We start from the raw sequence: 14788 nt of genomic DNA, 5'->3' as shown, positions 1-14788 counted from the left end.
CGCGCCCCACCAGACGGCGTGAGAGCGGGGACTTCCCCGTTTGATGGTGTGGCCTTGTCGGGCTCACCGTGCCGAGAGGGATGGTGGGGACCGCGGACACCCATGGCATGCCTGCAACGGCGCAGAATCCCATCGATCATTCGTGCCGTTTCCCCGTGTTTCACGCCGCCGTGTGTTGCACCGTGTAGAGAGAGGAGTCGACCACCGCCGCCCTCCCTCTTCAACCTCCACTCTGCCCCTGACACGTCCACCCATCTAACCCCACCCCCACGCGCGAATTCCCCCTACCCGGAGGACGTGCTGAGTCCGTGACGGTTCGGCGGGCAATGCCGACCAACCATCACGAGGCCTTACCTTCCCTATTATATTTATGTGGCGGCTCGCGGTCGGGAAGGTTTATGCGGTGTCTCCAGTCTGTCTCGCGACACACTCTTTTTTTCTCTCGTCCTCCCTTGTCCTCCTCCTTTTTCCTCTTTCCACGCCGTCCGAACCACCACTGTGCCATCCACGCACGTTACCACCGCATACCCCTGTCGATCAGACCGTTCCTTCATCCCTGGGCCCCGCTTCTCATCCATCAACCCTCGCGAAACCTCTTCGAACATCCTGGAGCCTCGCGCACGATTTTTCTTCCCGGTTGATCGTCCCCGGTGATCAGTCCTTAAACGGGGATGACAGCCCGATAGAGGTTCCCGATCTCGGTGTGCATCAATTTTGTGATCATCGGTTCCGGCGACGAGCAGGACTGTTTGGGGTGGCCTACGGTTTAGGGTGCTCTTCGGTTCGGGGCACGCCGAGGGTGATCGGTCTTCGTGCTACGCAAGTTTCGCGTCAGTGTGTGACGGTGGCAGGTCCGGTAGCATGTTCGCCAGATCGTGGCCTGCACCACGTGCACAGTGGACCCAGTAAGTGCGAGAGGGTGCTGAACATTGTCCAATGGGAGTGTAAGGATGCTGAGCCGCGCTCCGGATACCGACGACGTTCGCATGCCGAAACGTGACACCTCACCTTGCGCACATTTTGGCGGATTCTGCTCCATTCAGCCGGTAACTCTCGCCGCTTGTTCAAATCGGTCGTACTCTTGCTCCGATGCACCATGTGCGCGTCGTTCTCCTTTAGCATTGTTCGAATACACGTTGTTGGGGCTTGCCGAGTGGAGAAAATAGCAGCTAGAAAGTTTCCGGAGAAAGTTGCAGAGCGAGCTGTATTTCGTTATTTAGAGAGTGCACAGAGGAAATTTCGAGTTTGTCGAAAATGGGGATGGTTAAGGGAGGTTTGCTGTAGGCTATTTGGAATACGAGGAAAAGGAAAGCAGAAAAATTCTCCCTAATTTTCCAGCATGTTTTAAACAAGAATGGACAATTTGGGAAGAGGAGATACGATTTTATAATCGTCGACGATCGACGACTGTAAAAATGTGTCGCCAGGCTCGAATAATCGTATCCTCTATTCCCAAATCGTTCATTTTTGCTTACAAGCTGAAGGAAAATTGGGGAGAACTTACCGTACGCCTATCACCGGCAAACTGTAGTCAACTTGTTAACTGCAAGTTATCGTGTCTTATACGAAACACACGTTATGCATTTGTTTATCTGGCAAAATAATTTTCTGTACAATGATAAGACCGTAATCTGTATTTGCTTTTGCGCAGCCCGTGAATATTATACTTTAAGAAAATTACCCACGTAACAGGTTAATTATTTATTCAAATTGCAGTCCTGCGCACAGTAAAAACCCACATCTCGTGCTTAAGGTCTTTAAGCGTACGCGCGTGTACATTTAATGTTACTTTGTTATTGAAACCGAACGATTACATAAGCGAACGCAATTTTCTAAATCGAAATTATTTCCATCAGTTACTTGGACCGATCACCATCGATCTACATCTTCTGAATCATAATAAAATAGAAACTGTAGGCATCGTCATCTTCTTTCTGGCGTCACCTTGACATTAACACGTTCGGCGCCGACAATCGACCATTAAAATTACCACAAAGTCAAAGCAATTTAATTAATCAATCCGGAACTAGGAAGTTAATATTTACCATAGTCAAATTCAATTTCTTCGAATGTATTACAATGAAAATGAATGTTCAAAATTGGTAAAAAATTAGCGTCACCCATACGTGACCGACGCGTCCGGCGCCCAACGTTCTAAATACAAACGGTCCCACAAACGCATACAATATTCTAAACGGCGTGTCCTTCGATTTCCACGACTTCTGTCCAAGTTTTCCGGGGCACGATTAACGCTTCGTTTAATCTTGATGCTTAATCAAAAGAAGTTCGGACAATATATCACCCGAGGTAACTTATCACGAATAAAATTACCAGGAGCAATTTATTAAGAAATCCTCAATGATTTATCTGGAACTTCGAAAGTACTATCAATTAAACGGCTACCGGTAAAGCGTTAACCCGGTGGACTAGGAACTATTGACCCCGAGAAAATCGTCCTTGAGCGGTTCGAAAATCAAAGAAAATAGCCGGGTAGCCTCGAACAGCGGCGCGTCCCTACGAGAAAAAAAAAAGTCTGAAATGAAAACAGGACAAGCCGTCATTGGCGGCAAGGCATTCACCGTCGTTCACATCGTAGCGCTTTCGTAGACACGGTTGTACGTACAGGTGCTCTGGCTTCACGGGAGTGCTTGTAAGCACATGTACGCGCACACGTAACGCGGAGGAGCTCGTAAATCAGTCAGTTACCTATATATGCGCATATTATACGTACGCAACGTAACGGTATGTAATTTATTGTTTCAGGTAAGTGACATCGCACCGCCCCAGGCCTCTCGGAGGGAGCACATGCGTGCGTCTTCCTTTCCCGGCGTAATGTAAGCAAAACCCGTTGTATACCTATTACGATAGCAGTGTCAGCCAGCGCCCGGGAAAATAATCAACCGAAATAGGATCGCGGCGGCGGCGGCGGCGGCCTCGGAGCCGAATCCAGCCGAATCGTGCCGCTTCCTGGCTTTTTTTTAACAGAAATTTCAGCCCGTCGCGATCCTATTGTCCGTGCGCGGCACAATGCGTTCAGATTTTATCGCCGGAGCCGCGTACACGCGCGACAACGACGCTCGATTCCGCGCCGATCGGCCCCGGGACGCGTCCTCTCCGCCTCTCCGCCTCCGTCTGGACAGTTTTTATCCCGCGAGGAAGTTGATTACGCGCTTAATGGGCGAACGCGAAGGACGCGATACTTTATTTACGGGGCGCTGACTACGGTGCCCATAAATCGAGCCTCCGCGCGCACCGAACGCGTAATCATCAACTGGAAATTTCGGGTTGTCGGGCCCTGATTGGCGTTCCGGGCACCGAATATGCGATCGTGTCATCGACAGGTTCGAAACTGTACGTAACCGGGGACACACGGTTCGCCTAAGTGGATCGTTCGCATAAGAATTTGTCCGGTTTTCAACTTTTCGCTCGAATCTGTTCGGAAGCGTGTACAGTAATTTCTCCCTAATTCGCGATACGATTTATTCAAGCCTCGTGGCTCGTTTTTATAGTTGCCGCCAATTGGCGACAACTATAAAAACGAGCCGCAAGTCTCGGATAATCGTGTCTCCTCTTCCCGAATTGCCCATTTACGTGCGCGATCTGAACGCGAATTAGGGAGAAATCACCGTACTACATTCTGAAACACTGTCGTCGCGTCGTCGTCTTCCTCTTCACTCCATTATTTATGGTAGCTGACTATGGATGAGACTGAAAAGTGGTGAGGCAGCTTTTTCTCCGTCCAGGGAGCACAGTATACACGGTGTAAGAAGGAGACGTGGACCGACTACGGTCAACTCGTCGCAAAATTTCTGCGACGCCAATGATTTACTTCCGTTAATTCCTGCGGCAGGTGCTAACGTTCACATCGGCGCATTATCTTTTTAAATTACATTTGGACGAGTGTGGTACTGCTACGATAGCGTTACCGTAGTGGGTGCTGCACACACACACGCACCTAGCGGGCTGTATCAGAAGTAAACATTTCCGAGATCACAGGAGCGGTATTGCACCTCTTGCAGTGCAAGTTGCATGCGTTGCAAGTGCGGCGTTGCATGGTCATTGGAACGTAAAAAGCAGTTCTTTCTTGTAAACTTGTTGCCATGTTCGTGACACGTGTAGAACGCTCGGCGTATAGAAGACCTTCGCTGTGAAAGGTTCGGATAACCGGCGGTCGGTTTAATTAAAATATCGTTGACGCGAGCGGAACAGACACGAACGAAGTGCCAGTATTCGGAGGGATAGGTTGTCGCCGGGCTTTTCGGCGTTTTCGTTACAATGGGTGGCGATAAATTATGCAGGAAACGGATCGGCGGGTTTGTGGACAGCGTTTCCGGTAGTTAGTCAGCCCGGCGCCAGGAGGAGGACCCATCCGGGGGCAGCTTCCTAATTTCACGAGCATGTTCGAGCGCCCGGCGACGGTCCCGCAACAGCTGTCGATACAAAATCCGGTTTTATAGCGATTTCGATTACACCTCTGGCCGATACTCCCGCGGCGATAAGCCGGGGGACCATAAAGGCGAGCACCTGTAATACAATAAATTACCGTAATGGTGCGTGCCCGGCCGGAGTAAGATAAAGGACACTGGGCTACGGTCGTACAGGTGTAAACGGGCCTAAACGAGGTGCGGTTATTAGCGGACGCCGCGGGAGGGTGGGAGAACAAGAAAATAATAACCCAAAGATGGATGAAAGTGAAAGGACTACTCTGGGGATGAGGGGACCAGAGAGAAAGGAAGAGAGAGAGAAAGAGAGGGTGGGAGGGAGAGAGGAAGGTACCCATGGGGGAGTGCAGAGAAATCCTCGTCAACGACGAAGACGAGATAGGCCACACACCGGCGGCTTGTAAAACACGCGGCGAGATTAAATGCTTCATTAATGTGATTAAAGTAAAAAGCTGCCTGAGTAATGAACCCAGCTGAATCATCCGGCAGTCCTTCGCCGTCCACGCTGGGCGGTTGGCACTCCTGTCTTTCTGGTTCCACAACGTACGATACCGACCATCTGCTCCAAAATTCAAAAATCATTTCTGGATTATCCGGTTGATTATCCACTAGAATTATAAACTAGCCAAGCTGACTGGTTTTCCGATTATTTCTTTTATATTTCCTGATATTAGAAAAATGCTTCAGTGACATATTTTTATATAAACATCTTTATTCAAGCATATATTACAAATGAAATCGTACGAAATTTAAATAAATTCGATCTTGTTATTGTTACAAAATAGTACACATTAGTCTTGTTTAAGGCTTGGTAGTTCTAGTTTAACCCTTTGTAGTAGACTGGCTACTCTGAGACACCGCTAAAAATTCCTGTACCATTTTTTTAAATTAATTTTTCCATGATTATATTGGTTTGTAGTAAAAGAGTTATTAATTTATGCATGCAGTGCGAAGGTAATACAAAATCAAAATACCATACCTTGGGAGAAGTGTCCTAGTTTTGAGGTTAAAACAATCTCGAGTGCAAAGTTTTAACCTTGCGAATTTATGACGTTATTTGACCTGCGCTGCATCGATAATCCTCGAACGACTTCCAAAAAGATATGAATCTGATCCAGAGCTAAAAAGGATAACCACAGGAAACAAAAAGAAATAGGAAGTTCGACGATCAAACAAGTTAAGAAGTTCCTTCTGCCTTCAAGTACAAACACAATTTCCGCAAAACAATATTTTAAAAATCGTACCATTTAGAACCTCTCGAAAACAATTAACACTTTACCGACCGGCAGTCGATTAATCGACTTTTTGTTCCCAGCGCTTACCGACCGGTAGCCGATTAATCGACTTTTATTCCACAGAGCTTACCGACCGGTAAGCCGATTAATCGACATTTTTATTTTCCGTTAGATTCGATTAGATTAAACTGGCAAGTATAACAAGCAGCAAGCATTTCTCATTTTGTATTCTGATACTCGTTGCTTTGCTCTGAAAGCACCCATATTTTTGTACAGTTTATAAAAATTTAGCCTTCACGATGAATGAAAAGGATAGTCTTGGTGAGCTTTATCTCGATGATCTGTCAGATTGTCTTCGCTGCTCTTCAGCAAGTGGCACTGATGACGAAAGAAGTGATAGCAGTAATGTAATGATTCGAAAAGACAATGATTTAAATAATAACGTTGAAGACAGCGGCTAGAATATGCGGCTGAGTGGCCGGTGAGAAGAGCATAGGATTCTCGAACCGCTAGCGGTCGGTAAAGTGTTAAATGTTAATCACTAAAAATTGCACCCACGGGCTAAAAGAGTCCAAGACAATCGATGAGTAACCTGCTACCAGTTTTCGCCAACGTCAATTACAAAACAGCAACGTTAAGACACAACGTCGTCCGGGATCCTGCGCGGCGTAGCCGGCCGAGTCTCGTGGACAGATTTCGTAAATACTCGTCCGTTAATCCAGCATGGTCAAATCGATTTCACATGGCGGTGTGGCTGAAGGTTCCTGGACCGCTTAGAGTCGCGGCGAGGGCGAAGCCGGCTCGGATACCGGGACTTTTTTAAGCCCCCGTAGCAGCGGCTATCTGGACTCTCCACGGGAATAAAAGTCGCGCGGCGTTCACAATTGGTAATGCCGATAGAGCTGCCATCGTCTTGCCATACAAACGTCCTCTCCCGGCTACGTTGCGCCGAGGCCTTTCTTCGCTAAACACAACGACCGTTGTGCATTTCTTCTGGTCTCTCTCTCGGCACGGCACGCGCATCAGAAACGTCCGGAGTGGCCATGCGATACTTTGTAAAACTGCCCACGGGCACCCACCGGTACCCACGGGTCCCCACGCTACTCCCCTTTCGGTCCGCGCTCATTGTTCCCGGGATTTTTCCCGGAGGCGTGCGTCGAAATGCACGGCCGGTAAATTGAGTAATATAATCGAACAAACGAGAGCGGGCCGCCGCTCCGTAATCAAGGACGAGAGCTGTAAGATGCGAACGAAACGCGGCTCTCCGAACGCGGAACGGTAGCTGGTGAACGCGTCTCGGAGCATAAACACGCGTCGCGGGCCTAACACCACCTCCAAGATAGCTTGAACCATCATCGCCGAATAGTACTCTGCCCGAGAATGCGACCCGTGCCAGTTGCAACTCCGATGCGGGCACGAGCGCTCGTCGCCGTGGCGTGTTGCATTAAAACGACGCCAATCGACGTCCTATTTCTGAACAGTTTGCATATTTCAACGGGAACGTCGCGCCGCGATCATCGCCGCTCGTTTATCTGTCCGACGAGAACTTTCGTTATGAGCTCTCGTGTCAACTTCGATTAGAGATCCAAGGAATCCCCTCGGGAACTATCTGCTGTCACGTGTTTCGACGGCATCGACGAAGCTGGTGTCCCCAACAGAAACGGAGTAAACGCTGAAAGTCGCCGTAGAATTGTACTGGCACCGTGTGTTTCCCTCCGCGCCGTTGTGGCAATCAAAGGTCGGAGGATACGACGTGAAACTATGTTCCTGCTTCTCGCGCCGCGTCTGAAGTTACTTACGTTGGCTCCTTCCCCGACGAGCTTCATTGTCCGCCAGGAATCGAAGACATATTGCTTCGCGGTAAAATAAACGGCAAGAAAATGATTTGTGTCCGCGGAGTACGCTTCGGCTTTCTAGAAGGTAGTCTAGTTTTTCCGGCCGCGCGAGAAGATGAAGCACTAGCTACTAAGTCGCTACTAGCTTCGCCGATGTTTCTGCAATGTCGCTTAAATGCTTCGTTCTTCGGGGGTTAGGTTGAGTCGCTCCAATTGAAACTGTCGCGCACCAACGACCTCCGTTCTGCTGTCCTAAAAGAAGAGATCTTGTCTGCAAAATTTGGTAATTTGAGCATTTTAATATCTTTAGATTGCTGTATGTACTGTCTTCATGTATACTAAATTTTAATATCCCACGTGAGGCTTCAGGATCTTATAAATTACTTAATATTACTGTCCTATGCGAGCAAATACCCGTGCTTACTAAAATATCAAATTACCAAATATTGCAAATAGGACCTTTTAAAAGGACTTTTTTTTAATTTTCCACCACAATCAATACATAAATTAGAAATCGATCGACAGCTGAAGCAGAAGCAGCTACAGTTTCAAAAGACTGTTATCAGCTGAGAACTGCGGACCGCCGAAGACGATTTCTACGGAATTTGAAAGCATTCTTAAACGAATATTCCACTCTGTAAAAGACTCTGTAAATTTTCGTTCTTTTAATTTTCCACGATTTTCGAGCACAGCCCAGGCTGCTATAAAATTCGCTGAGAACCGATGCGGCGGTAGCAACAACAGTCCTAGAAGACTGGTACGAACGAAGGATCGCGGATCCAGGAAGAGCCTGGAATCGCTGACTGGCAGCACGCGACAAGGATCCGGCGGAAGGATCCGAGCTCTCCCGTCGGACAATCGGCATTTCATAAGCCGTCAATTGGCGTTGTTAAAGGCGTCAGGTGAAACGGCAGGCGTGACGCCTCATCGGCGTTGCCCGTCGTCCAGGCGGGTACACGGCGAACGTCAGGTCGTTACAGCGCCAGATACGAGGATCTCTGACGGGGCGGTCGGTCCGCAGGACGTACAAGGTGCTGTGGCTTGACGCAAAGTGCAAGGAGATGCGATCGACGATTATGCACTTACGGTGTTACCGTATATAAACGGGGCCCGTATAAGCCCTCGCCGGGTATGCACACAGCCCCGGCGTACATATAACGCGGACCAAGCCACGAGAGCAATGTATCTTCCCCGTGACATTGGGGCCCGCACTAATCGCGCGACAATCTTCGCCGCGGCCTGCAGAGGAGGACAGCGAAACGGCGAACCGGGACGAACGGGACGAAGAAAACCCGCCGGGATGCGCGTACTTCTCCTCTGGCCCGACGAGCCGCGCAGAGGCGGATAGATTCGCGGCAATCCCTGAAATTGGGACCCGTGGAGGCTGGCGAACAGGAGGGGATTCGCACCTTGCTTCGTTTACGCGTCGGTTTAACATGTTCCGGGCCCCGTCGATCGCATACGGGCCTCACTAACTTTCGACCAGTTCCGTTGCTGGTTTAGTTACTCAGGTGCTCGAGACGCGAAAGAATGCAAAAGAGTTGGAACACTGTGGGATCGGTACTTTTGAGAAAATTAGGGCGACTTTTAATGGGAAGAATATTAGTAGAACTCAATAATAGAATCTTTTAGCGTTCAAAATCGAACTGAAAATACAACGAACGTTGCGCACAGATCTTCGTCCGAGATTTCATCGTTTCCTGAATCGAACGCGACGTCTCGAATCGCTCAAACTATAAAATGCAAAACGGAATCGCGAAAATTATTCGCATACAAAATCGTCGGTTAGGGTGATCCCGGTCTTCAGTTGCTGACGAATCAATCTGACTAAGATTCCTCATCCCGCAATACCACCCACTATGATAAATTATGGCAATGACAGTTTCGTTAATCAATTTATTCGGATTTTGTGGGAATTTAAAGAATTAATTTTTGGCGTTTGATACGCATTATCCGTCTCAGTCTTCTTAGGTTCTTATCCTTCTTTCAATTCTCAACAATTCTCTCTTCATCCATCTGGAATGCTAGGATTTTATTATGCGCGAACCTGATGTCGTCAATCTGACGAAATTTGTCTAAAGAGGATCAAGGATATGGAAGTACGATTTTTTTTTAAAAGAAGATTCATACTCAGACTGCAAGTAAAGTACATTGAAATCCGAACGAACGTTCGGTGCATCATTGCAATAAACTTGTCGTACTGTTAGTATTAAACTAGAAGTTCATCCGCAAAGTCCGACCACAAGTAACTTCAAAACAGCCTTCTTCCATTAACTCGTTGGCGCGTCTAAATCGCACGAATCACTCTGCAACTTTGTACATCCGAGGCCCAATTAGACTCATAAATGCCGCGGCGAAAGGTCGTCCTACCATTTCAGGCAGAAAATGGCAGCTCCGTCGCGGGAAAAAAGAAGATCGGGCCGATCCGCGTCCGGGCCAGGAATAAATCGGGTCTAAAGAAGCCCCGCACCTCGAACGTTTAAAAACCAATTACACTCGTAAATGCCGCATCGAAAGGTCGTCTTACCAGTTCGGTCACAAAATGGCTATGCGGGGTAGCTAAAAGAGCGCAGCAGCTATTTGCGAGGCCAAGGCCGCGAATAAATCGGACCCAAAGAAAACAACAGGAACGGAATCCTCTTCCGGAGGAAGTGACGGCTCTGCCGCGCCGTCCGAGCAGTAAATATTACGAAAGGAAGGAACGGGGGGCCGGGTGTTACTTAAATCGAGAGGGGCGAGGGGGCAGAGTCCGGCGAGCAGAGGCGCGAAGTGAAAAGGGGCACGGGCAGGAAGATAACCAGTTGTGCGAATCGAAAAGAGCAGCGAGGAGTTGTAAAGCGGGGAACGTGGGTGCGGCAGGGGGTGCGGGGGGAGCGCGAGAGGAAGGAGAGAAAAGACGGAACGGGTGGATCGGCGGGGCCGCGATATCGTTGGAGCGCGAGAGCCCGCGACAATCGTATAATTAGGTGTCCTGGCGGACGGTACACAATATCTGCGGGGACGACACATTGCCGGCACCTAGCGATCCAGCAGGTCCTTTGGTCGCGCGGACAGCCATGATCGCGAGCGGCTATCGTCCAGGAATCGGTGTGTCCGGCGGGTAATCGATGCTGGAATGCGGGCCGGAATGCTCGAACTGGTCGACGAACGGGATCACCCGGATGCTGGCGTCGCTTTCAACCGCGCGGAACAGCCTAAAAATAAGGCTTTTCGGCCACGGAGCAACGTGACCGGCATGCAGAGACCCGCCTCGCGTCGGTCCGATCGGTTTTTGCGAAGCAAAAACGACGCCGTTCGCCGCCGACTACTGCGCGCACTCGCCCATTGATCGACGATTTTCCGAGCGGTAGATCCGGCGCGCGAATATCGCGCCGACTAGAGCCGAGCCGAGCCGCGAAATTGAATATTCACGTTGCGTGCAAGCTCAACGCCGCCGCCGCCGTCTCCGTCGCTTGGAAATACTTCGCAGCCCGTTAGATCGCATTCGCTGTAATTTTTTTCTGCGCCGAGATACCGATCGACCCGCAAAGTTCACCGGCGGAGCTAAACGTATTCGCGAAGCTTCGGCGCTGCGGAAGGCGAAAAGGAGCTGACGAGACTCCGCGACGGAGCGCGCCGGGACCACGGGAATGGAGAACAAAGCGGTCGCACGTAACATTGACGCCTTTCGGGGCGCGGGACATTGTTTTCCCGCGCGGACAATTAGATTGTTGGTTCCGCCGTAGGACGACGCCAGTGGATGTTTGCGTTATTAATTGTGATGCGTGGACACGGTGCCCTCGGAACCTGCTATTACCGCGCTGCATAAATTCGCGCGAACTTTTTCCGCGGAAAGAAAGGATCTTGTTGCGGCGCACGATCGCCTTCGGGCGAAGGCTGCGCAGGCATAGATCAGTCGATAAATAGACAGCGGAAACATAGAAAAGTTCGATCGAATAATGCGCTGTCAGGAAACTGTGATAGATTTCAGCGTCGCCGGCAAATGTCTCACGTAGAAAGTTGGGCACGATATGACCAATAATGCCTAGTGTTACTCGGCTTGTTAACCTCAATGACCCTTCTCGTTTTGGCTTGGTCAGCACTGCCCTTTGGAACCCCATTCTAGATATCGTGATCTAGTGCGATTTATCCTTTTTACGGGATATTTCAATTCGTTGACCAAAACGCATATTTGTTGGCAAGTTACAGATATTTATAGTCAATGCTTCAAAATTTAAATTAGGTTTTCATAAGGTCTTCGTAAGGTCTTCATAAGGTCGTAAGGTCTTCATAAACTGATTACATGATCTATTCATTGAATTATATTTAATTATGGGAATAGTTTAAATATTTTTCGCTATCCAACTTTCAACGAATGCTTTGTATTAATTATTCTTATTTAAATTAATTAAGAAGGATGTAAAATATGCTCTCTGTCTTCGCGAGACGTCTGCGCCAACTAACTCGATTCAACTCGTTCAAACAATACGCATGCCTTCATAATTAAATCACATCAGCTGGTAAAGCTATTTGCTGAATTGATTTTGCATTCAACAGATAGGCTGAAATTCATTAGTAAGAATGGGCGTTCACCCGTATATTTAGATAAACTAAATTAAATTGAATGTCGCGCCGATTCGATGGCCGTTATATTTAATTACGGTTTATCGCGATCGATAAGCGATCGTTACGCAATCGAGGTGACTGTAACCCGGTTCGGTATACCCGGTATCGTTTCATTAAGAGCGTCAAGAGCTCATTTTGGAAGTTGGACGCCGCTGAGGCCTTGAACGTGCCGGGGGGAGGAGAACGGTCTACCGGTTCGTCGGGACAGAAATTTATCTCGCGACTGTCCGAGAGTAATTAGCATCGCGCAAACGTATTCATACGAGCTCGAGTGAAACTCGAGCGTGCCGTGGCCCACGATCGTATTAATGCCGATAAAAAATTGCGGAAGCCAGCAGCTGCGGTGGCGCTCTCTATCGAACAGAATGCTCTGATACGGATCTATCGAACGCGCCTATGCCGCTATGTCGACTGCACGCAGCAAGCAAACCTGTAATTTATTTCCCGGCGGCCGCCTACCTTCCAACTCCAATATAATCATTATAATTATTGTCTCCCCTTCAAGTCGACCTCGATAATCATCGTCTGTATTTGTTACACGGCTCGCATTAACTTCGCACATTCGTATGGCCGCTGTCTAGTCCGCCGAGCCTCGACACCATCGTTCTCCATCGAGCCGCTTCCATTGTCTACCATTTTTGCTGGCCATTTTATTTTCCGACTATTCGCCGGTAGACAAATAGGCGATGTAGGTGAGGATCTATCTGGATTTTTCATTAATCTTTTAATCGGTTCTGCAATTTCATTTACTGCTCGAATGGAAAAATTCCGGTACTCTTGCGACATTTCTGTTCGGATAATCGAGCCCTCGAATTTCAATTTCGAAGATGCGACATTGTCAATTTCAGTTGTCATATGGTCTTTGAAAATTTCAGACCTTAACCCTCCAGTGCATAAACTGGACTTGTAGAAAACTGAATAAATTTCTACTCTTTTTAATTTAACTATACAGCAAATTCTCTCTAATTTTCCTTCGCAGCTTGTGAACAACATAGAACAATTTAATAATTGATAAAATTTCATATAAACTCGTTTTTAATCGTTGACATTTGGCAACTGTGAAAACGAGCCGCGATGTTCGAATAATCGTATCTCCTTTTTTGTTTACAAGCTGAAAGGAAAATTCGGGAGAATTTACTACATCTATTTATCGATGTAATTTGTCTACGGAACAAATTAGAAGAATTTAATTAGAAGAAGTACAGGAAGAATGGGCGTTTTTCTGCTCAAAAAATGGACGCATAAAAATCGCATAAAAATTCCAGATTTCCAATAAGTTTCGAATCTTATGGATCGCCTTCGAATATCAAATTGTAACGATCCAATTAGAAATTCAATCTCATTAGCGACGTTCCCGTTTCAACCAAGTTGACCAAGTTCAACTTTGGCCATTTTTCGAGCGCGACAACCAGGACAGTCCCGGTACAGTTCGTCCTGCATGGCACAGCAGCCGCGACATTATAAATTGCGACGATCCATTCGCCGTGTTAATTTGTCCGCTCTTCAATTAGCGGCCGAGCGGGTTCGGCGGCGCGGCGTCGAATAAATCGAGCGTCGGCGACGCTCGCGAGCGGCCGTTCGTGACTTTCTAAATCGGCCACGTGTGTGCCTGCTCTGTGTTCCGAATCGGTACGTTTGGCCCCCTTCTAAACTGTTCGCCGGCGTGGCGTTCGATTCGGCGTTCCCTGCCGACAGGTGGATGGAAAAAGGCTCTCTCGGCCCCTTGGACCGCTTCCAAAATCTTTTTCCGACCCGGCACCGGTGCCTGGAGCACGCTCCATTGCGGCACAGGGTGAAGGAGAGAGTTTCTACAACGTGATTTGTCGAAACTCCTTTGCGTCAAACCCGCGGAACGCTATTACCGTCTCGATCGATTCCGAATGCTCGCCGCGACCACGTTGCAGGGGATGTTTTCCTCGTCCCTGTTTACTTGTTCCCTGTCACGCCACAACTTTCACACGCTTTCAGACACTGGTCGTAGAATTTCTTCCGGTGATACAGTAGATCTGGCGAGAGAGAGAGAGAGAGAGTAGCAATACCATTACCAAAGCGATCGGCAGCTAAATCGTTTACGATCGCGAGAAGAAAATTGACAGAAATCTGAAGCAGTTCGGACATTTATTTCGAAAAGTCTTCCTTCCGAAACAGCGCCGCTATTTTATGTTTTGTGGGAAAAAGACGACGACGTCATCGAACGTGGTAAATGAGAACACTCAATTAAAGCCACCATACACATGAGCAAAGCGAAAACACGCACGGTCTCGTATAGAAAGCGCACCTGTGCTCATTAAAAATAGATCACGCTGCAAAGCAATTATCAATACGAGTGCTTGCAGCTATTCTTCTGCTCATTGATTCCGACGAGTTTAACGCTGGATTTAGGGAGCACTAAAAAGCAGTTATTTCGACGACTTTTTTATTCTTAATATTCGTCCGAAGTAAACAAAGTTATCGAAGAAATTTTTCGTAAATGTATTTTTACAATCTCAATAGAGTAAATTTTCTCTAATTGACGCTCATATTGTACACAAAAAAGGACAATTTGGGAAGAGTTAGCTATTGTACATAATTTGTAATATTGTAATAGTTACCAACAACTATAAAAACGGACTGTAACGCTCGAATAATCGTATCTCTTTATCCCAAATTGTCCACTTTTGTGAACAATCTG

General features: G+C 47.9%; 1 protein-coding gene across 5 annotated transcripts in view; it reads left to right on the top strand.

Annotated features, from left to right (window-relative positions):
• Positions 1 to 14788, top strand: part of Antp (homeotic protein antennapedia) — a 211282-nt gene that overhangs the window by 76563 nt on the left and 119931 nt on the right. The window contains exon 2 of one of the 5 annotated variants that reach the window (XM_033469156.2): positions 2764 to 2834. The exons of 3 other annotated variants lie outside the window; for them this stretch is intronic. The gene's annotated coding sequence lies outside the window, so the exon portion shown is untranslated. Of the gene's footprint in view, positions 1 to 382; positions 1047 to 2763; positions 2835 to 14788 lie in introns of those variants that run through there. One more of the 5 variants, XM_033469162.2, reaches the window with a different exon arrangement.

This window comes from Megalopta genalis, chromosome 5 (assembly GCF_051020955.1).
Source record: "Megalopta genalis isolate 19385.01 chromosome 5, iyMegGena1_principal, whole genome shotgun sequence".
Classification (NCBI taxonomy): Eukaryota; Metazoa; Arthropoda; class Insecta; order Hymenoptera; family Halictidae; genus Megalopta; species Megalopta genalis.
The sequence above is the reverse complement of the archived record's forward strand: the minus strand, read 5'-3'. Positions and strand labels throughout refer to the sequence as shown.